Source organism: Columba livia, chromosome 1 (assembly GCF_036013475.1).
Source record: "Columba livia isolate bColLiv1 breed racing homer chromosome 1, bColLiv1.pat.W.v2, whole genome shotgun sequence".
In the NCBI taxonomy this organism is placed as follows: Eukaryota; Metazoa; Chordata; class Aves; order Columbiformes; family Columbidae; genus Columba; species Columba livia.
In genome coordinates this window covers 182,612,897-182,636,475 of record NC_088602.1, presented here as the reverse complement: position 1 = coordinate 182,636,475, position 23,579 = coordinate 182,612,897, and the positions used below count along the sequence as shown (strand labels likewise).

The 23,579-nt window shown below is 34.1% G+C and overlaps 2 protein-coding genes across 15 annotated transcripts in view; one reads left to right on the top strand and one right to left on the bottom strand.

Annotated features, from left to right (window-relative positions):
• IMMP2L (inner mitochondrial membrane peptidase subunit 2) overlaps positions 1–23,579 on the top strand; it is a 461,654-nt gene that overhangs the window by 199,754 nt on the left and 238,321 nt on the right. The window lies entirely within an intron of this gene.
• Positions 1–23,579, bottom strand: part of LRRN3 (leucine rich repeat neuronal 3) — a 33,416-nt gene that overhangs the window by 9,003 nt on the left and 834 nt on the right. The gene's annotated exons all lie outside the window — the stretch shown is intronic.

Below are 23,579 nucleotides of genomic sequence, written 5' to 3'. Positions count from 1 at the left end.
AAAATATACCTTTTTGAGTGAGCAGAGATGTTAGAAAATTATGTTTACATGACAAGAGGCTGAATTTCAATGGAAGTTGCTAATTTTTTTACCATTTGTGTTCTAATCTGCCATTTATGTTGTAACTTCTAATATGGCATTCCAAATCCTCTTGCAATATCTTTAATGTGTGGCAGTTAGACTACATATAAAAAGTTTATATACTTGAATTAATTCTAAAAGAAACTTCAAAAAGAATTGGGACAGATTTCTTATTTTATTTCTTCTTAAATCAGATATTGTTAATATTACATGTTTTCATTTTTTCTTAAATAATAACTGTGCATTTTTTTTCCTAGTTCTCATAAAAAATAGCAAGGATTAAATGTTAAAAATAACTTTTCAAACTACTTAGATCTTCAGTATCTTTGTCATAGTTCTTAGCCTCAGAAAGGTTTTCTCACATGACATATTTATCATTGCCATTATTAAGCAATTATCTCCAAAAAATTATTGCTGTAACTTGGGAAAGTAATATGTTAGTTTAGTTTAGATTTATTCGTACATGTTCAACTTCTTTTTGTCAGTTGTCATGTTAGTAGTGGAGAAGCACAAATTGGCAGTCACCTAGGCACATAATTGGCAAGAGAGCAGTCACGTTCTGGATGTGGGTGAATGTTCCCAGTTACCAGATGCCTCAAGCAGATGGCCAGAACTAAAGATGAGTGAGACCAGTTTTGGCTGGATTTTCTAGAAAGCTACCATACTAGTTCTGCGGGCTCTATAGTACATTTGCCTAGAAAAAAAGCTTTGCCGAAATCCAGGAGAACTATTGGCAAAATCTGCCTTTTGTAATTTTTTTTTCTCTGTGGCTCTTAAAAAACTAAGTATTAAACATGCCTATAACATAGAAATATGTATGTTCAAGTAGTTGTAATAAAGACAGAGAGTGGCTGTACTTAGCACATAATATTTTTCTTGGGAATATATTAATTTATCTTTTTTTTTATCACTGTAATGAAATTGTCGCAATAATAAGCAAGATAATTTTAGGAGTTACAATTTCTATTCTATATTTTTTCAATGACAAAGACTCATGTTTGAAAGACCTAAATTAATTCATATTGTCAGTCTTTAATGGCAGATTCCTAAAGTTTAGTGCATTCACCTTTTGGTTTTTGTATATTTATGATTTGGTTTGGGACATGGTCACATTAAGGTAAATACCCTTACAATAATTAAAAAAAAATAATTTCCAGTGTGCACTGTATTGATTATCAACTTTAATAATCTGAAGATATAAAAGGGCTTAATGAATGCAGTCATATCAGGAACATCCTGCTACAATTCCAGCCAGTGTTTGATGTATACCTGTACTACATGGAATGTGGTTTGAGATCCATGAAGGGAAAAAAGTCTTGCTTGTCATTACAGTCGGCAGAAATTCTGTACTAAAGTAAAAAATAATTTCATTTTGAGGTGCCAGTTATGGATGAGATAATATTTTCTATGTCATGAATTTTCCTACCAAATTAGCCTGATTTGCTTTAGCTTTATAATTGTGAATATATTGGGTGATTACTTTCATTCTGAGCCACCTGGGGAATCAGGTTCACAATATATTGTTCAACAGGAATAATTGTTTTTTTAATCTTTCTTGAGGCAGGGTAGAGAAAGGGATTGGTGAAAAAACAATTTCAGGATGCAAAACTGACAATGCCCGAAACAGAATGTTGTTGTAAAGATTAGGAAATAAAATTTCTGTTTCCTGTTGTGTTTTCTACCAGTTAGAGTGATTTATGCATACTCAAAAATTACCAACTCATAGAGATGCTGTCATTTCTTATTGTGAAAAGTATTTTTATTTGTATTTAGTTTTAATTACAGTTTTTGCTCAGCTGAGCATCTCCTTAATAACATTACATGATAAGTTTTTTTTTAATATGATTTGCAAAACTAATGTTATTTTCAGACCTGAAATTCTTATTTTTTGTGCTTTTATGACCCATTCGTCAGCTCTAATCCACACTATAGGATTATCATGGTTCATTTGTTATTTGCCCAGAAGTGAATACATTAAAATGCTGATCTTATTTTCTCTTTCTGATTTCCTTTTTAAAATAAGACCAGAAGAAAGAGGATAAATACAAGATAAATAAATAGCAACACTTATAGTTAAGTACAGTATCCCTTTTACTGTGTGTGGCACTACAGCTAAATAGTAATTTAGTTTCTGGAACAGTATCTGAGTCCACTTTCAAGGGTTTTTCTTTTCCTTTCAAAATTGCAAATTTATTTAAACCATTGTACCTTTCCAGAATGTGTGGATTCATAACTAGCTTCCCCACTCAATTTTTATCCTGTGTACCCTCCTTCTAGTGTTTCCTAATCCTTTAAAATATTTTTTGTATTTTGTCTGAAGTAAAAAATTTAGGCAATCTGTTAACGTTATAAGATTTTGCTCATCAGCATGTCACTGAACAGGATTATTTTGATTATGAAACCTACATGATATAGCCACATCTTGATTTTGTATTTTTTTCTTAGCTCTCCAGCATCTATCTTCCTTTTAGATCACCTTTCTGCATTTTGGATGCCAAATCTGACAGCAGTGTTAAAATTAACATTCTGATGTCGCAGAGAATTTTGACCGGTATTTACTGTTCAGGTGCTCAAGTCAATCAACCAGATTGTGATCACTGTACATAAAGCTTGTGCTAGATTTTCCTTGACAAGCATAATTTCTCTTGCATTTTGTTGTGATTCCTGCATATGATTTAGAGAGTATGGATAGACATATCTGCTTAGGTGCATATGCAAAGACACATAGGAACAATACCTCACAAATTACGATAAGAATGTTAGAGATGCACAGATGTATTTGTGCAGTGAGTTTGCTATGGGAAAATGTCTTTTCAAACTGAACAAAAGATCAGCTTGAATTAAGATACTGAAAAGATCCTATTAGTGATGATTATGGAATGATAGAATGAACAGTTTTATTCATCAGTGGTGTTGAAGTGGGATAGATGAACCACTTTAAATTGTCCTTCCAGTTTGTCCTTCTGAAGATAGATTAAGCATAATTTTTCAATAATGTTAATGTTAAGTTGAAGCAACCTGCTTTTTTATCATAAAACATTTTTAAGTCTGACTTCAGCCTTTCTGCTTTCAGACAATGGCATGGTTCTCTTTTTCCAGCAATAAAAAAACTTGAAAAAGACAGACAGATGTTTCAATAGTGTGACATTTCAATAGTGTGAAATGACGAATTATACTTTCAAGGTCTAGTAGTAATTTCTACTTCAAAGTTGGAAGACATTAGAAGGAATATCAGAAGCAAGGAGAAAGCCATGGTGTACTTGCTTACTCATAGGAGAACCATTTGCACTAGAATGCCTGTGAAAGAGCAAATATGAACTTAGCATATGCCAAAACCCGTTAGTTTTGTTTATCAGCTACAGGTAAGGACTCTCATGAAACACTGTATATGGTTCTGGTCACTCAGGTTCAATAAAATGAAATTAGGGTGGAATCAGTATATGGAAAATTATAATAAATTTTCTGAAAGGAAACTAGGAAAAATAATATTGTTTTCTCCATAAAACAGTTCTGGATTTGTTGACAACAGAGGACACATAGTTGTTAGTTATTTGTACAAATATTAAGTACAGTGGTATATTATATCATTAACAGGTAGATGAGGAGTAGTTATATATATTGAAAAACCTGAATTTGTTTCTCTCCATGTAGGTACATTATAATTCTAAGAAAAAATGTCAACTAAGAAAGGCCAGATGAAGATTTATTTGCAAAAATGTTATTCCAGTTCTTAAAAATATTGTCATAAATTGTCCTCTCATATTGCTGCTGGTCTTCATTGAATTAATAAACTGTTCTCCCCAGTTAATTTAGAGTATCTATGGACACTAACTAGAACTAATGGAAAATGAATACTGGTATGTATGGAAAATAGCTAGGAGTATGCATGGGAAAAGCACAAAAGGCAAACATAATGGAGGAACACTTATGTGACTGCTCATGAAGCCTTTGAAGAAAATAAAATTTCTGGATACATACCATAAGTTCTAGAGTGTAGAATAGAAAGGTAGAATGATGGGGGGGGTTGTTAATTTTAGGGATATGGATATTTCAATAATTTCCTCAGAAATTGCACTTGAGGTTTTAAAATCTTGGATACCAAAGCTGTCTGTATTTCTTTGAAATCTTCCATGTAGTTTGCAATATTTAAAGCTATACCGGTTGCTTTAGCTCAGAGAAGAAAAACACGCATATGCCATGGAGGAGTTTAAATCAGAGGACACTTATCAAATCTCTGACGTTTGGAAGGGTTGATTTGTCTCTTAACTGGTCCTCCCTCAGCTAATATGTTAAAACCAGGCAGACAGCATCTCAAGAGCATTTGATCCACCATCTCACAAAGGAGATTCAGGTGACAAGATGTTTCTCTAAACATTTAAGTAGGGCTACTTTCTTGCAGCTGTGTGTAATGAGTAGTGTGAATGCTTTTGAAGGCAAATAGCCAATTCACTTCATTAAGTTAGCTGAGGCAATACACAAACCATCACCAATAAAAGTGCATTGCAGATTAATTTCGTTAACCACAATTCAAACAGGTAAACGAGGATAATAGCTTTGGTGTGTGGCTTTTTCTGCCAGTTCTTATAAATGTGAACTGAATACATAGTTTAAGTTCTCTTGTAATTTTCCTTCCTTCGGGCAATAGTTGTCACCTTGTTCAATATTATAATGATGGAAATTATAAACCACCTGCCTGTTTCCTTGCAAATAACTCTGTGTCCTCTGTTAATGAGCATGGAAATGTCACCTTAAATTGCTTTAACATTCTTAATACAAAGAAAATAAAGCATGGAAAGCATTTGAAGTTCAAAATCAACATCAGTTTTTAAGTTTGTGTTAGCAGGCTTTAAAATATCCTTATTATGGTATCCTATTGTATGTGGGAAAAGCAAATTTTGAAAGTAAATCCAGATATAAATTTTATCATTTGGAACAGGGAGTGTAGAACAGCGTGAGTATTCTAACTCCTCTGCTATATTTTCAAACCCTGACCGACCAGGTTCAGTTTCTACTACTGGTTAGGGAGAACAATCAGGATGTATTCCTGAAATTCCAGTTTCTGAATCTTCTGTGTCATCCAGTGCTTTCAGTTGGTTAAAGGTTGAGATTATTCTGGAATGTAATTAATATGCAAAGCAACACATCTGAATAGCCGAGAACTTGAAAAGTCATGAAAGCATTTCCCTGAAGGAGATCGAATGCTCTTTTCTGTGAGCCACATCCAGGGAAGATGAAGTAGCATTTGAAAGTTATAGAGGTAATGACTAGAAACTTATAGCAGTTATGAGGTGAAATAGCTTTGTTTGGCAGTCCTTCAGGAACAGGCTTTTAGGACTGATCAAGACTTGCATTACAAGCAGTAAAGAGAATACCCTAAAGGCCATAAAAATGTTTGACTTGAAAATTGGATTTTAGTTTAATTATATTTCCCATGTTGCTGCTAAACATTAGAATTGAATGACAATTGATAAGTTACCAAATAAACTTGCTGTTTAGTTGCTCTTTTTCTACAAATAATTCTTCAACTTTTAAAACATTTGAAATATTTTTATGTTGCACCTTAGTTAATAAAAGCCTGTCTTGGAACAAAATACTGAAGAATTATTGAGGTGAGTTCTCTTTAGAGTCAGGATGTCTAAATCCCTTCTGATGTCCTTGTGGTTTATAGAGCCATATGGGCACAGAAAACCGATATTCACTAGCTTAATGTTTTAATGAAATATGGAGAATCTATTGCAGGTGGAGACATAGATATTTAGTTACAAAATTCTAGCATTACCTTCAAAGAAATAAAAATTGAAGACTGCAGTTACATATTGATGAAGATAAAGCAAAGCTTGGTATGCCTTTGACAGTTGTCATGTAGTGATCTTGCACTAGTTCAAACCTGTTTCTTGTTTTCTTGTCAGGGGAATTCCAGCTTTCAAATGAATTAAATTGATTGATTTTGGTTTTGTTTCTGTGGTTGGTGGTTTTTGTGTGGGGGTGGTGGGGTTTTTTTGTTTGTTTGTTTTGCTGTTCTTTGATTTGTTTTGATGTGGTTTTGTTGTTGATGTTATTGTTTTGTTTTTTGTTATTTGTTTTTGAGAGTTAACTGATCTTTTGAATGCATCTGCAGCAGGACTGTGCATCTTTTTCCTTATGGCTATCCAGGATGATGAGATGGTATCAAGTATGTTTTGGGTACAGGCAATTCTCACTTAATGTTTCTGGGTGGAAATGTTAACTATTAACTACGTTCAGCTCATAAGCACTTGTAGTTGTTTCTTTTTAGGCTGAATAATCTCATTTTAATATTATGTACCTGCCAAACTAATCTAGAAAATGTTAAGGTGAAAGACTCTTGATGAGATTCATTTGTTTCTCTTTCTGCTCTGCCAAGCTATTTTCAGGGTTTTAATTCGTTTAGGTATTGCCATAGGACCTTCCTTTGTGACTCTGTCAGAGAAGTAAGAATTCCATTCTGTTAAAGCAGAAAGGCTTCTATTGATGCCCACAAATACTGCTTCTCTATATAGGGACTCAATTTCTAGAACTGTTAAGGGGAATGAGGCAACATTTCTCTCCTCTGAAGTTGGTACAGACTGTAAAAGAACCTCACAACCCACTATTTTGGTGAATAGGAAGGTTTATTTTGATTTATTTTGCTTTGCTATATAGATAAAACACTAGATTTTATACAAATGTGGCCTTTGAAATCTAATGGCAAGATAAATCTGCACATTCTAGTGAAAAAAATAAGTCTGCTTCATTTGCTTAATTGTGAAATAGTGTCTTATTCAAGCTGTTATTAAGGTTTCAAATGATTAGCCTTCATTAGTTTGGCAATTAGTTTAGGCAGATTGGTTTTGGAACAGGCTCATTCCTATCTTACTGCTACTGAGCCAATCATGTTTTTGTTACAAAAAACACTCTCAAAGAATTTTTTACCATGGTTTTAGTTGCTTTCTCTTAAAAAACAAACAAACAAACAAACAAAAAAACCCAACAAAAACCAAACCAAATCAAAACCAAACCAAACAATAGCTAAGAAGCATGAAACAGAATTTGTTTCACTGGAAAAAATCCTTAGTTCCAGAGGCTACACATACTAGTTTGATATTTTAATGTTTAGAAGTGTTAGTCTACCATTCTGCATGTTGTAAAAAGAATGTTGTAGGATTAGATGGATTTTACAAAGAGGTACCAGGCAAATGCAGGTAATTACTTGGTTCTGTCAGGCAACATACCTCTAAAGCAACAGCTGCTGTAATACATTTGTTATTGAATATCCTTTTTTATGTTCAAAATGTTCATTGGATGTGACTTCTGTCTGCTGTGACAATATTAATGGGGTCACTGACACTTGCTGCTATACCACATCTATTTCTTCATAAAATAGACATTGTCAGTAGAGTTAAAAATAAAGTTGCAGAGATTTGCCATAGGAAAGGAGGATACAGAAAGTGTATTCTGTAGTTTGGACATCCATTAGAATCCAGCTGATTGTCATTCTCTTGCTTACCATCTTTGGAAGTGAACTGAACTGGACATAAAACTGAATTGATGTTAACTTAATTCTACTTCTGCTCTTCTCTGTGAATTCTCTCATTGCTCAGAAAAATATATCCTTTATCCTTTGAGGGCTGGTTTTGTTTTTTTTTTTTCCCATCAAGTTAAGGTTATCTGTCTAATGGCTTTTTGGGGACCCACGATCTGGTACAAGAACACAGCTTTTATCACACATAATCAGAAAGATCTCAAATTCTAGCCTAAGCTCCATATCTCCATATCTGTTTCCTGTTTTCTGCAGCGTGCTGTCATATGTATTAGATTTCACTTACCAGTTTGGGATTACAGAATGTAACTGCATGTTCTTTTTAATAGTCTCTCTTTTTTTTTTTTTTTCTTTTTAATTTAAGCAGTTTAAACAATTAGTTTGTATTTGTTGTTTGTTGATCTGAGTTTGCTTTTTAGTCTGTGTTATACTTTCCACTGGTGCTACTTTCTAAGTGAATTACTTGCTTTTTATGAACTATTGCTTATGAACATTGTTGAATCCAAACCAGAATTTGCTTTGCAGCTGAACACTTCAAAGTAATAGACCAAAAATCTATTTTTTACAGCTTTTTATGTGAACACAGATTAATTCAAACAAACAAATTTGAAAATCATAAAAAAGATGCAAATACTCTCCTGAAATATCATTCAGAATGTCTCAGTAACCTTTGCAAATATTTTTTGCATGTTTTCCCAGGTTTATCTTACTATATTATGCACGTAAATTCTTAAAATACCAGAAATACTTCTAGAAATGCTTGTAAACTATTTCCTGAATTCTTATATGCAAGGAACTTGAACAGAATAGTCCAGGGCACTGTGGGGTTTTGTTTGTTTGTGTGTTTGTTTGTTTGTTCTTTCTGCTGAGAAATGCTTTTGGTGCCAGTTAGAAAAGTCTATTAATTCCTAAGGGCTCAATCGTGCCTGGTTAGGCATAGATTATAGAATAGTGTGGTGATGAGCTTCCTTTTTTGAGATAACCACATGGACCTAGAGTGCCTCTGGAGCTTAGACTTGTACAGAGTCACATAAAACCTATCTTTCTAAGATAACGACACTAACCTACAATGCCTCTGGCCATGGAAATGGTGGATTTGAGGACAGGAACTTCAATGTGGGGTTCTCAAATCTCATTTCTGATATGAAAAGCAGAAGTCATCACAAGCCACTCTTTTCCATATGAGCAATAAGACTGCTTCTTCTTCTCTGCCTACTGACAGAGATCTAGTCACGATCAGGTTAGGTTTGCATAAGTTTGCTTTTATTGTTAAATATAAAAATTAAATTTTATTAAACCAAAACATATAATAATAAAGAAGATACAGTTTAAGACACCAGATTGTGAAGTTTCATTGACAGGAAAAGTATTGCACAGATAAATCATCTGGAAGGTTCATTATACACGCCGAATTATTGCTCATTCACTTTGAAACTACACGTCTATGGCCTTGACATTTAATCAGAACAAGAATGGCATCTATTGATTCTCATATTCAGTAAGTCACCAATTAAAATTACTTTTCTAGAGGCCACTAACATGCAAAATGCTTGTTATTTTTACACAGATTTTTCTTTTATTACTTTATGTGCTTGTGCTTTCCTCTGAAGACGTGTTTGAGGACTTGAATCATAAAGTGGCTTTTTAAATAATTCTTTCTCTGTCTCATATATTTCATATGTTTCTCCCTTTATAGTGATACAAGACAAACTACAAGTAGGATTTTGTTTAAGAATGAAGAGAACAATTTCTAGACATATGTATTTATACCATTAAAAACTAGTATTGGTTTCTGTTGGAAGTGTAGAGCAGGGATCGAGTTTATGTAAGAACTAAATTAAGTAACATATGGAGCACTAGCACTGACTTGAATGCTTACATATAGATAGATAGCACAACATGCAATCCCAGTGCTGTCAAGTGGCTTTCCATATCTGTACCAAGTGTGCCTCAATGTAATAAAATGTCATAAATTCTCATTAATTGATGTAGGATTCAATACACTCAAATAACTACTCTGAATATTCCTTGGTAGAAATTAAAGATTATCTAGTATTTTGACTCTAGTTTTACTTGTTTAATAGAGATATAGATTATGGTTTATTGGTATTTACATCCTTGGTAATTGTTTTGCATCTCACTATAAAGAACTAGGCTGAATACATGCATAACATATTAGAAATGGCATTAAGCAAATGATTCTGAATTAATGTTTTGCTTTTCTATGCTATGCAAAATGAATTTTCCCCAATTAATTTACAATTGATTACTCTATATTGTGCCCTAAGGGAATGCAAAAAAAGTCTGTTTATATGTTCCGTGCTATTCTGTTTCTGTAGTTTGATTAAACTAAGCATCAAAAGAATAATTTATTTTATGTATTATTAAAGGTAAATTAATTTAAATAGTAATAATCTAATAATTTATTTGTGTGTGTTCTGGACTAGCAGAACCTGAATTTATGATGTTTATTTTCATATACATGTAAGAATATTTGAAGGATATGTGCTTCCAAAGGGAAGCATGTTCTTTTATCATTTGGACGGCCCAACATACATACATATATGCAGTACATATGAAATGAATATATTATTCTTAGTCCAATTCACAGACTCCATTAAAGTCTGAGGCACTTTTAGCTTGAATTCTCCACAAAGCCTAAATATAGAATTAGCTTACATTGGTTTACCCTCCCAATCCAAGAGGTTCCTGTGCTACTTGACCTGTTCAACACTTCTAACCTGTTCAGGACTCCTACAAGTGCTGTTTCTTGTCAGTCTAATACCATCATTTGCAGTTTTAACCAAATGCCGTTCTTTCTAAGTTTTACAAAATCCTGATCCCTGATGACTGCAGAAAAAGATATGTCTGGGCTTGTTTTCTTCTGTTGAGCTGTTCCTCAGCTTTTTTATTCTTTCCTAAGTTATGTGATGATATAAAAGAAATCAGCAGAGACAAGTAAAATAGGCAGAGCTGCATTTACTGGTTAGAACTTGTGAAAACAGCTAGTGGGAAGAATATTCAAACATACAAATGCTTAGTTAAATCCAAAGACTTTTTAATTTTTGATTATTCTGTTTCAAGTACAAATTTAGAAATATTTTTGTTATCTGAATGGGCACAATCATGTATTTGGAATGAGGAGTCAGGATTTAACAAGTCTTTTCCTCTATTCTATCCAAAATCATTTCCGTGTAGGAAACAGAAAAAATGCACTGGGAGATGAGAAAAAAAGCTTAAGATTCCCAGCTTGACCTATAAACTATCAATTTTAAGTCCTGGCTTGATTCCTGTGCTGACTGCTCAGAAAAATGTCCGTATCTAGGACCTGGGCTGTGGATTGCAGGTGAACAGAAGCCTCTTTCTAGATGTGAAAAGAGTGTCCAAGTTTCCTTGAAGTGTGTTCATTAAGTGATACCTTCAGTTGGCTCCCTTTTTAGCATGCTGGTTGTTTTGTACTACTATTGTAAGACACCTTGTAAATTATGTAGGGCTCAGGCACAAAACAAAGAGTTCAGTTCAGTTTGGGGAGGCAGGGTAGATAATTAATGATTAACTGTGAAAAGCTTTAATTCTTACTTTGAACTAAAACTTAACCGTTGACGGGAACTGGAGATCTGCCTTATGATTATGCTTTGGAGGATGATATCTCCTACATCATTAAAGAAGTTTTGAAAGTTTTCCTTGTTTAGTATAGAAGTCTGCTGGAACTGTAACAAGAAGAATGCAGGAACCAACTGCCGGGTTGGACAGAGTATACATTTTTCTTCATACAACTCTTTGTTTTTAATTTACACATAAAGCTATGAATATGATGTTGCTAAAAGTTGCATGCAAAATATATACAACTACTCCCTTTTTAATATGCTTTCTTAAAACTTTGAGAAAATATGTGTACATGTTGTGACACTTAGTTCCCAATTCTCTGTGGTCTTGAGAGATCCTGATAAAATGGCACAATATTATTCTTTTATAAGCTGTGCTGTATCTCAGAAATAAACTGAGTAACATGTGGCAGTTGCTAGGGCAACCATTTTTTACATTTTGCAGAAAAAGTCCAAGAATAAAACACATGTAAATTGGTAGTGCAGAAAGCAGCATCATATACTGTCTCATAATCTCAATTTGTTCTTTATGGCTTTCCTCTGTAGTATTTGCATAACAACGAATTAGGGCTGCTTCAGCTTTTACCTTGAATCTTCCATACACTTGTATTTTGTGTGGCTCAGGAAGTCATTTAAGCATTTGGCTACTAAGTTTAAACTGTTTTTTGCCCTGGCCAACTATCTATATTTGCTGTCAATAACATATACCTGTAGTTTCTGTAAAGTGCTGATCGTGTTCGCTGGGGCTGGTTATCAGGTAATGTAAGCAGAAATAAATTGAATTTTAAAAGTTGTCCTTTGCTCTTAAATATGACTTCCTGTAATTGGTCAAATTCCATTAAGCATCTATCTTGAACATGAGTATTTGAGTGAAAAGCCAGACAGCATTTAGAAAGATGAAATTTCATTTTTCACACAAGCATCCAATTTAAGGCCTGAAGAGGATTTCTTATTAAGGCAAAGTTTTTTGTGCTTGTTTTGGAAAATGTTTGGTAATGAATTTTGCAAGTTTTTGCATAATGACAATGCATCCTTGTTATAAGAGGAAATAGTTTTATAAGGTATCATGAACATTTTGATTCGAATTACATTCAAATACTTGACCCCAGTGGATGGCAACAAGCAGACTTTGTCAGGCAAATGTGAAGATCATTGATAAGAAATAGTCTCTAATACTATGTTGGTATTATTTTGGTGGAGTGCTTGGTACTTCTAAAACTTCTTTCTACTTTATACTTTTGAGTTTGGAGTATGCTTGTGTTGGAATATTGATCTAGAGAGTTGATATATTCCTCATATCAATAATTGGTATTATAATTTATTTTTTCAGAAACATTTTTCTTTCAAAAACATTATCAAATTATAGCTTTTACTCATGTTGAAGAACAGGAGTGCAAACTGTCTGCACAAGATGGTTTCTAATATAAGAAAAATACTGCAAGGTCTTTCCAACCTGCCCTCTAAACTTTGTACTAAGTAAATCTAATGACATTGATTTTATACACTTTCAGAACTTAGAACTGAAATGGTTGTTTTGTGTTATCCACTGATAATATTAGAGCGAACACCCAAATTTAGTGCTGCAGATTATTTCTGCCTTGATTTACACTCCACGGCTTCAATGAAGTTATGTGTAGTATAATATTATAGCATGGTTCTAGTTTGTAATTCTTTGCACATTGCTGTCTTTTTTCAAAGATTAGGACTAAAATGGTGTTCATTTAATCATCTGTATAAGGGTACGCTAAATTTTTGGCGACTCTAATTGACCAGTTCATGTTTCTTAAATTACTCTGGTAGAAGTAATTACTGGATGAATCTTACTACTGGAGATAACTATGATAAACTCAGCACAAATAATAGCTCCAAACTGGCAAGATTTCTCAGCAGAATCACTCCTCCTGAAACTCGTTGCAGGTTTTTATCATGTAAAAAAGATTGAAACCATTTCAGTATATTCACTATATGAAGTAAAATGCCACTCTAGAAAGCAAAAGCCAAAGTTTAGAGCTTAATATGAAGTGTTAATTATGCTAATTCTAGTTCATGATTGCTAATGCTGTATTTTCAAGACTGTATATGAAACTATAGTACAGTCAGGCCCAGATCTGAGGAATGCACTGAACACATGGTTGAGCAGAAATGCACAGATTACAAATTAAGGTGGTAATATTTCAGGGATTTGTTCTCCTCTCCTACTAGAAAATAGTTGTTTTCTGTTATCAGAATAAATATAGTGCATTATTTTAAAAATTTAGATGAGATTGGAGAGCATTTAAACAATTTTTAACAATTTTTAAACAATTTTTAGTATCTTGTTGGTTTGTGGTCAAATTCCCCTTTTCTTGTTGGGTAACAGCAAAACAAGCACTGCCTCATGACTAAATTAAATTTTATTTCCTTTATAGCTGGTAGCTTATTTCCTTTATAGCTGTCAGACTGTCTGCCTGCTCAAAATTTTCAACTCCACACCGCTGGCTCAGAGACTAAACTCAAAACATGCAGCAAGACAGACTGGACAGTACCTTTCACCTCCAGTACCATCTTAACTGCTCTCATCTGATGCAATCATACTAAGACATCTAAGCAGGCTCTGATGAGGACAGTGGTGGTGTAGATCGTCACCTAAGAAAATATTGGTAAAGGAGTGAGCCCCTCTGTTGAGAGGATCATAGCATCATGGGATAGGCAAGTAGGAAGGGACCGCAGGAAGTCTCTAGTCCAGCCTCCTGCTCGAAGCAAAGTCAGCTGTTATGTCAGACCAGTTTATGGAAGGTAAAATCAAACTGGAGTTTCTTACTAGCTGCTATGCAGGATTTATTAATCTTGCCCTTTGACCATCCCATTTCACATAGATTGTGGTTGATTTTGGTCCATGTGGATTTAATACTGTGACATGCCAAGCAAAATTTATTTTTAAGCAATACTAATGCAAATTTATTTTTTATGATATGGAAAATTTTTCCCAGCCATGAGTATTGATTACTCTTTATCACTTCTATTAAAATGTCTACATTTCAATTAATGGTGGAGTAGATGATGTCCACAAAATTTACTGAGACTTTTTAAAGTTTTGCTAGCATCTACATGAGAGATTAAATAGCAGTATAGTGGATTTATACCACAGCTTTTATATGCTTACCATTGAGGAGTTGTAGATAGATAGTGTACAATCTCAACATAACTATTATTGTTTCCCTGCCATGTTTGTGTCAGGTGCGTATGCCGTGTGTTTATATAAACCTTTTATCAATTTGTCTTCATTTTTGGTAAGGTTTTCTATGTCTTTTTGCTGTTGCTAAGGCTTATATAATGACATACCAACACGAGACATTTTTTGAAACATTGATACATAAAACAAATTTAAAACAAAGACTACAAAGACTTAATCCACACTCTCTTCAGGTAAATGGAAGTATTTGTTGATGCTCTCTGTGAACTTTGTCAGAGCAGTGATGAAGAATAACACTTGAAAACCAGAAAATTTGTGGGTTTTCAAACCCTTAAATGAGCAAAAGGTATTTCAGTTTGGAACAGGATTCCAGGACTTGTTTTGGCATAACTCCAAGTACACCAACTCCAAGTGTATCAATTTATATACTTCACTTCAACTGATGTGACCCAAGACCCTAAATATATTTGACAGTTTGGACAATGGATGAGTAATTTAACATTTCAGCAATTTTACTTCTCTACTTGTTATAGTTTATTGTTGAATTATACCTACTGAAGGCAGTATTTAAATACCTAAAAAAGGCTACTAGATTGCATTGAGAAGGCTCTGAAGGCACTGGCAATCATCAGCTTTAAAATGTAAACTTTATTAGAATTAAGTTCTTTTATGTAAGTACCTAAATATAAATTGAAAAACTTTTCTCTGGCTTCCACTTTCAAAACCCTAAAGACAAATACATAGTTACAAGAGAATGTGTTCTGTTCTCTTTGAATCAATACTTTTCCAATGAAATCACACATTTTTATTTGGTGAACTACATAAATAATACCATCCTTTCTAGAGCAGCTTCTAAATGTAATTATGAACAGGATCAGTAATGGGTATAAAAGTTATAAATTGTATCAAATAATAGAAAGACATATAGGAATAAGTACTATAACTTCAGTCATTAAATTTGAGCAACAAAGAATCTAGCACTGCTGTAATTAACACTGAAAATGACCTTTAGTGTCCTTTAGTGTGGACTTTAAAGTTTGCCTGCTTCTTTCAAATATATTTTGTAAAAAAAATAGTAGAAAATACTATATTCTCTCCTCAGCATCAGTGACAAAATAACTTGAGAGCACAGGTCAAAACATGTAAATTAAATAATTCTGGTGTTTATTTGTTGTGTTGTTTTGTGTTTGTTGGGGTGTTTTTTTGGTGTTTTTATTTTTTTCCTAAGTAAGTTAATTGTGGCAACTTTTAAAAAATCAATTTACTCACAGGTGATGAAATGACAATGTAAACATTGATGTCCTTCATGGAAAAATGTTTACTACAGACAAGTCAAATATAAATATGAGGAAAAAGTTACAATGAGAACCATGTGTTTCCATTTTGAAACGTCATGTTAATGTATTGAGTTATATTTCAAAGTAAGGTGCGTATTAAATATTGAAGAAGTTTGCTTCCCCTCCAGACTGATGATATGCTCTTCATTGTTTCTAAATATTACTGTTTCCTCATGAAAACAAACTAGAATGCACAGTACTTGCTAAATGTTTGGTATAATTCTGCTTAATTAAAATTCATTTGACCAGAAGTTGAAAACTAGGTTTGTTTCTAGTGTCTCAGTGTGTAGTACTTGAAAAACTACCTAACCGACATTTCTGGGCAATATGGACTGTAATTTCAAGTTGTTTTTTTTTTTTTTCTGTAACTGGCTTGGTAGATTTCCTTTTACTGGAAATCTTGTGTTTCAGAATGGTTTGGATCTCCATCCAGATGTTTCATACAAAGAGGCTGTACCATAACATGTCTAATAATTAGGATTATTCTAGATTAGTCTAAACAAGCAGGAAAGTTCTCAAGGAGTTATTTTTATCTTTTACTTTGCAATATAAGTGGAAATGAAGCAACATGAAGAATTTGGTATTTCTAGATAGAAAAATGGTGAAAACACTGAAAAGCAAATAAAAAAGCATTTACAAATCCCTTCTGCATCTGTTGACATCAGTGAGAAATTTGCCATTTACCACAAATGGAAGTAAAATTACACTCAAAGATGGCAATTCTAAGGGACATCTGTGAAAGGTTTCTGGATTGTTCTATCTATTATGGAAATTTTAATGGTAGTAGTTTTGCTTGTTTGTTTTTAGCTGATAGTTCTCTTATAATTACTTTTACACAGAACTCTGTTAAAACAGTGTTAATAGGAAAGTGGAAGCAAATGCAATTAGCAAGAAATCAAGAAGGAATAAAAAGACAGTGATTTCACAATGGTTGTGATCCAGCCTGGTTTTACTGAGGTATTTGACCACATCGGAAATCACCAATAATACCAGCTTCAGAGGTACAAGTGAGAGCAATTTATGCTTTAGTATCTGTGATTAATGAGGCAAAATTATAGATTTTGTGTGAGTTAATCAGGTTTTCCTTAATTTATATCTTAAAGTTGTTTTAATATAACTTTTGCACCTTTTACATGCATTTTTTTCCCTTATAATTAGCTGTAACAGAATGTGTGTTATAAAGTGAATGTTACAGAATGGAAACTGGTATTTGTTTTTTATTGTTCTTTAAAGTCATGGAAGCATCTGTACCAGTGTGAACACCAATGTGTAGTGGCTCTCCTGACTGCTGTTGAAATAGAGCCGTGGTGGGAATATGGTCCAAGTATTCTAGGACTTGATCTGAACAATGGGTTCTCGATAGCAAGTTTAGGTATGAAAATATACTGTATTACATATAGTACCTCTGAAATATAAAGGTTAAATTCATCATATTAAAATTACTGCATGCACTAATATCTAAGGGGATTGCTTCCTATCAGAGTGTGTAGAGGGTTTGTATAATGTGTGTCAAAATATGCACATAATTATTCTTGAGTCCATGGAAGTGAAAAATGTAGGACTATTGCTGTGCTGGTCTTTTTGCCCAGGAAAGATCAAGGTCATCAGCTCTGCTGCTGTTCTTGGAGGGCAGAGTACTTTTCCTTATTTGTTTTTGAAGTTTGGAGCCGTGAGTCTAATCCTAGAGTAATATGCTGAATATCCCTTTTGTCTCTTATTGCACAATAAAAATGAAATGACCGAAAATGTGTTTGTTTGACATAATATTGATGGCTGAGTAATCTGTATGAGAGCATTACTCAGAAGAATATGTTACCAGAATTATATGTGCTGGGCGAAACTGCTATTCAGACAAACATTTCTGGTTTTACAGATCATTATATTTGCAATTACCTCATTTTGTCTTCTCTCACCTCATAAGGATACCTCTATAAACTGGCATAATGGTCATTAATCATTCACTTTCTCTTGAGTGCTGTGGAGTTTTAGCCTTGTGTTTGGGCTTACCAGCAACAAAATTGCCAAACAAATAAAATGAAGTAAGTATTGAAATTATTGTATTCTGGGAGTGTCATGAAATAGCTGCTGTACGGTCTCAGCTGTCTTTTTTGAAAGTTAACATGGTGCATCTTGTGTAAAAAGAAATATATATTCACAAGGTGTCGTACATTAAATATATCTAGGATAAACTTGTAGTGTTATACTTAGAGGATGACCTAAGTAACTGTTTTGTTATAAACTGGTATTAAGTGGGAGTTGTGCAGATCATGTCCCTCAAGCCACAGTAGTAATGAAGTATAACTTGACTGTATTTTTCTTTTTCATACTGAAAGGATGATAATTTGTTTATAATTTGATAAGAGAAAATCTTGTGCTTTATAAATTAATTGTATTTTTTCTGAAACACACCTTTGCAGTGGAAAGGAAAGAGTAATTTTTAACTCACTGCCTGATTTCTGCATGAGGCACATGATAAAGAGCGGTTTTGTATTGTGCAGCTGGTTTGGAGCTGTTGTTGCACAGGGAAGAGGTTCTTCTGTGAGGTTCAGCCTTGTCTGGGCCAGGCTCTCCTGCCACACTGCTGCTCCTGTGGCCTGCAACGTGGAGCCAGCTGGTGTGGGAACTCAGCAGGTAATTCTGCGTTTGGATAGAAACACTGTGAATTAGCTCGCTGCTTTCCAGAGGAGAGAGGAGGTTCAGGGACTTGAGAGAACTTGGCAGCAGGAATGAGCGTGGGGTGAAGAAACAAATGTCTCTAGTCCTTAGATTTACAGCTACGTGACACTTCTCATCTTTGAGAAAAGTCTCTGTTTCCACATAAAGTTATTCCTGTCAAGATGAGCAATTTTATTAGGACTTTAGGCACAGAATAAATCACATAAATATGATACAAATAGTTGACATGTATATATCTCTGTTTTCAGCAAAGATGTGCCACTATTGTAAAGCAGAAGTAGGAAACATTTGTGTTTATCCTTATTCAGGGAACTGGTTAAACATTTGCACTTATGTGCCTCCAGAGTCAGGGATATATTTCTTGTGCTGTCTCGAATGAGGATGACTTTTTGTTTTAGCACCATGATCATGATGACAAAGCTACCCAAGTGGTTTGTCAGCCGTGGTGTCCTCTGACCTCTCAAGACCACACTAGAAGAGCCCTTGTAATATCTCACCATCACACCCCCTTTGTAAAGGCTGTTAGGAGAGTCATCTTCTCTCCTCTGGTGTGATGGCTATTCTATGGTGATTTTAATAATGTCTCAGTGCGCAACGTTGCTCTATTTTGTGTTCTGTTAATTTATTCAACAGGCAATTTCTGAAATTGCCTGATCCCTTGGCAGAAAATTGTATAAACAATCCTTTTTTTTTTTTTTTAAATATACTGGTAGTTGGATGTCCAGGGAATTTTTCATACAGCTAAACTTATGATGGTTACCTTTCTTATACCAAATAATTTAGAGACTTTAAAGTATTCCCTGGCAGAGGAGGTGTTATTTGCGTGACAAGAACCCTCTAGTAAAAGACTCTTAGGGTAACGCTAATAATCGCTAGATCTATTTTTAAAAAAATATTCCCTGTAGCATTTTCTTCAGCTTTGCAGTGTTTACCTCTAAGAACAGATGCTTATTCAGGAACGGGAGCTGCTAAATGATTTCTTTTGTGCCAATGTTGTCAAAAAGCATTTCCTGGTTTGACTGAGATTGTGGGAGTTGAGATCAGAAAAGAGGCAAAAATTCTTTTCTGCTCTAATTCAGAGGTCAGTAGAGTTAAGCTACCATTAAATTTGGGGCAGATGTTGTAATGAATTCCAGAAATACAGCAACTGAATAGAAATAATGGGAATACAGAGATCTTCTTTCTTGTTTCCTTTGAATTAGAGCGTTACAGCTTGTGGCCAAGCAGTTACAGCAAATAGGCAAGCTGAAAGAGAGTGAGTTTTATTGAGATAAATATTTTGTGAAGAAGAAGCATTCCTAAATGAAGGGCAGTTGTTTAAAGTATAGACTGTATAAATTTGTGTACATGAAATGAAACTTTCCCTTCATTTTATCTTCTTTGCATTTGTTCGTGCTTTGCAGAAACCCAGTAAGGAGGTTTGGGAATGCTAATGGTGAGAGCTTATCTGTAGTTTGTTCTTCCAATAAATTTGTAAATTCAAGCTAAGAAATCATAAAATAGAAGTAAACGAGCTTGATAAATTTATCAGATAATATTTCCTTTGGCTCATATGACTAGAACATATCTTTTAATAGTGAGAGAAGAAAATGTGCACACATTGACTATCTTTTTATTTGCTATTCTTTTTATTATGGCTGTTTTATTATATAGCACCATCTTCCATGTATAAAGAATAGGAAGTTCTTTCAGGAGAGGGTAATTGGATCAAGCAAAATTGTGAAAGTAGTATGTATTTCACCCCCATGAAAATGCTATTTGTTACCAGGTGGCACAGTCAGCTACTCCACAAAGAACCCAAAGTGAAATAATCTGATTAACATCCATATTGGATATTTCTCTTGCACAGATGAGTATAGCTTCATGTGCTGTGCAAGTAAAACTTTATTAGTTCAGGTCAACTGAGGATATAAATTTGTTGTGGAAACTTTGATGACATAATTTATAGATTCTGTGTGTAACACTGAAGATCATACTGTTAGTTTAAATAAAGTTTTTGGAAACAAGGGTATTAAGTAATGTTCTTTATGAACAACATTGTTTCACAATAATGGCATTCAACAGCTTCTGGACTGGTCAGCTGAATAAATAAAAGGCACAGTAATTCTTTTTTTACACTTACTTTACAGTTGTAATGAGAAGTATTGCTTTTTCTCTTAATACTAATGTGTTTAATGACCTTTCTAATGACATCTGTCACTACTGTTCTCAAATTCTACTGGCATTTTCCCTTAAGTAAAGAATTTTAATTACTTGTTGTATTGTTAGAGGGAGAATTAATATTCTTTTTGAAGTAGTATGAGGACTTGAAGACTTATTCTGTTTTTAAAAAAAAATATGTTTTTTGGAAGTTGTCCATGTTTTGGTCTTCTAAAAATGGTTCCTTGAGTGCCATGTGTGAAATTAGTTTTTCATTGTCAGTTTTTGCGAGTTGATATTAAGTAGAGTTTGTGGAATTCGAAGTGGAAGGATTTACTAAGATAGTTTCTGAAAATGTGTCTCTCAAGAGTTTTCTTTTCCTTCAGCTTTTAATGGTACTATCTGAAGGAAAGAGATGTGAATTAAGTAAAATGTTGATGAACCATAACTTACTAAAAACATTGTTTCTTTGTGGTGATTTTGTTTTAGAAGTAATATAGAACTTGTCTTGAAAAACTCTGTTTTCTACAGCTTATCTTCTTCTATTGATTTAGATGCTCTAAAATTTGGCTATTGAACACTGGCCATTTAAAGTTAGAGTGGTTGTCACCAAGCAGCAGAGCTTTTGATTTGCTTATAGAATCATTATTCATATAGATTAGGGGCAAGAGTCAAAGGAAGTGGCTCCAACACTACTAAATGGTTTGCTGTCACTTACAAACTCTTAATTTTGTTCTCCAGCGTCAAGGGACAAGTGATCACATGTGATTTGCAGGACATGGCTGTTTTCATAAGCTGCTCATTCTTATCAGTTAACGAAGATAATACATGATCTTTTTAATCTGCGTTACAGGTATCAACGTTGCCTAGTTGATCTGGCCTAATGGTGCAAAAGAGAAATACTCACCTACTTCTGGGTACTCCAAACAGCCATGCTGTCATGTCATGCTGAGATCTACCACCCAGAAAGGCGGTACTTTGGGGTTGCCATAACAACATCAGCCAGTCATTGTCTGACACTACAACATTATTGCAGGAGCTTTGAGGGCGTATTAACCAAAATACAGTCACCATAGATTTTGACTGCTTTGCTGGTTAAGAATGTCTATGTTGTGCACTCACACGATGCATCTACAGAATGTTGTCTCTATACATGTATGATTGGAATGACCACATTTTTCTGAAACTCTTTTTCATATCTGTATAATATTTTAAAGTAGCACGTTAGAATATACGTGGCAAAACCCAATATGAATTAGTGCAAAGTTACTAATATTTACTTAATTTTTACATAAAAAATTAGTAAGGATAAAGATTCAGAAAAGCTGAGCATGTACCATGGTATACAGAAAAAGTTTCATCTGAGTAGTCCTTTGCATATAGCATGAGGACATCAGAATCAGGTTTTCTCTCCTTATTGTGTAGCACATTCTGTAAAAATCCAGACAAGTAGCTTGAAATTATTGTTTTATCAACTAAAATGTACATGCGATATGGGTGAAATGAGGATATTTAATTAATTGAACCAGAGAATGTTGTTCACGGAATAAAATAAGCCAGCTTGCTTTAAACAGATTTCATAGACAGTCAGAAAGAGAGGAAGCAAGCTTGCCAATAGCAGGAGCTAATGCTTCAATACCTTTCATTTTGTACTCTGAAAAGGAAACCTCTTTTTAAGCTCATTCATTTTCCAGAGGGAATATTGAATGCTGTGGCATATTGTTAGAGCTGCTTTATTGTCACCATTTACAAAGGTCACTTGAATTAATTGACTTCTTACTATACATATTCCCTGACATTTATGGAAAGGGGGCAGGCTTACAGCCATTGGCTATCTGTTGATGGTTGTTACTGTGTTTTGAGAAACAAAGATTGTGAAACTCTAAAATTACAAGCAAAAAATTGCATTGCTGCAAAAGAACAGATTCTTTATGATGTTCTCCATGGTGTACAGGAGTGAAATGGTGGGTGGAGAAAAAGGGGTAGGAGAAATAATTTAAATACTGAGCTATTTTTAATACAGGAATAGTACTCTGAAAAGCAAACAAAAAAAAATTCAGGAAGATGCAGGTTGTATTTTTTCACTTTGGAGCATGCATTAGATAGCTAACCTGTTTTTTACATGGTGTAAAGTAAAATCTCTCTCTGGCTCTCACTGATGCATGAATCACAGATCCATGCTGATGGACTTTACTGAATGTGTTTTCAATGATCTGAAGGGGTACTGAGGTGCTCTTATGCTGCATGAAGGAAATGCCATACACAAGCATAAACACAAACACGTTAGACAACAGTAGTGCTAGCATGGAATTTCATGTTGATTAGGTTGGTTAAATAGAAAATTACTGTCTTTTTTTTCCTAGCCCCCTGGATTTACTGCCCCCTCCATCCCCCCATGTTGGGTTCTTCTCTTTTTGCTGGACAAAAACTCCAACTAGACATGTGAAAACAAAGACATTGAAAGCAAAGACCAACAGTTCTGAGCCTTCCTAGACTAAAACAGGTGAAGCTTTTATAGTGATGGATATGAACAGTCTCCTTACATGAAAATATACTTTAGAGGCACCCTGCTGTGATCTCGTTAATTACCAAAGAAGATTAGAACTCTTCTGCTTAATGCGATCCTTTTTACCTAACGCGTCCGTTCCAGCTGCATCAGTAATCAGGCACTCACACTGTCCCTTCTGACTGGAAAGGGGATGTTTTTAAGCAAAGTCATTTGCCACAATCCTTAAGATGTAGCCTGGCAGAAATCCAATAACTGTTTGTGATATGCTCATTCAGCCTCACTGCTGAGTGGTTTTTAGGTCCTAACATAAACAGCATTTCCCCTAATCCATGCACTGGAGAGAAGAAAGGAGGCTGTCCTGTATCTTATTTTCTTGGCTTCAAAACACAGAGCAACTGTGTAATTTGATTTTGCATCTGAAACATCAGGGGAAACATTTTCCCTTTATAATTTTTTACCTTTTGATGTTCTTTCGAGCTAACAAATGCACAAATCTGATACTCTTGCTAGCATATTTACATTA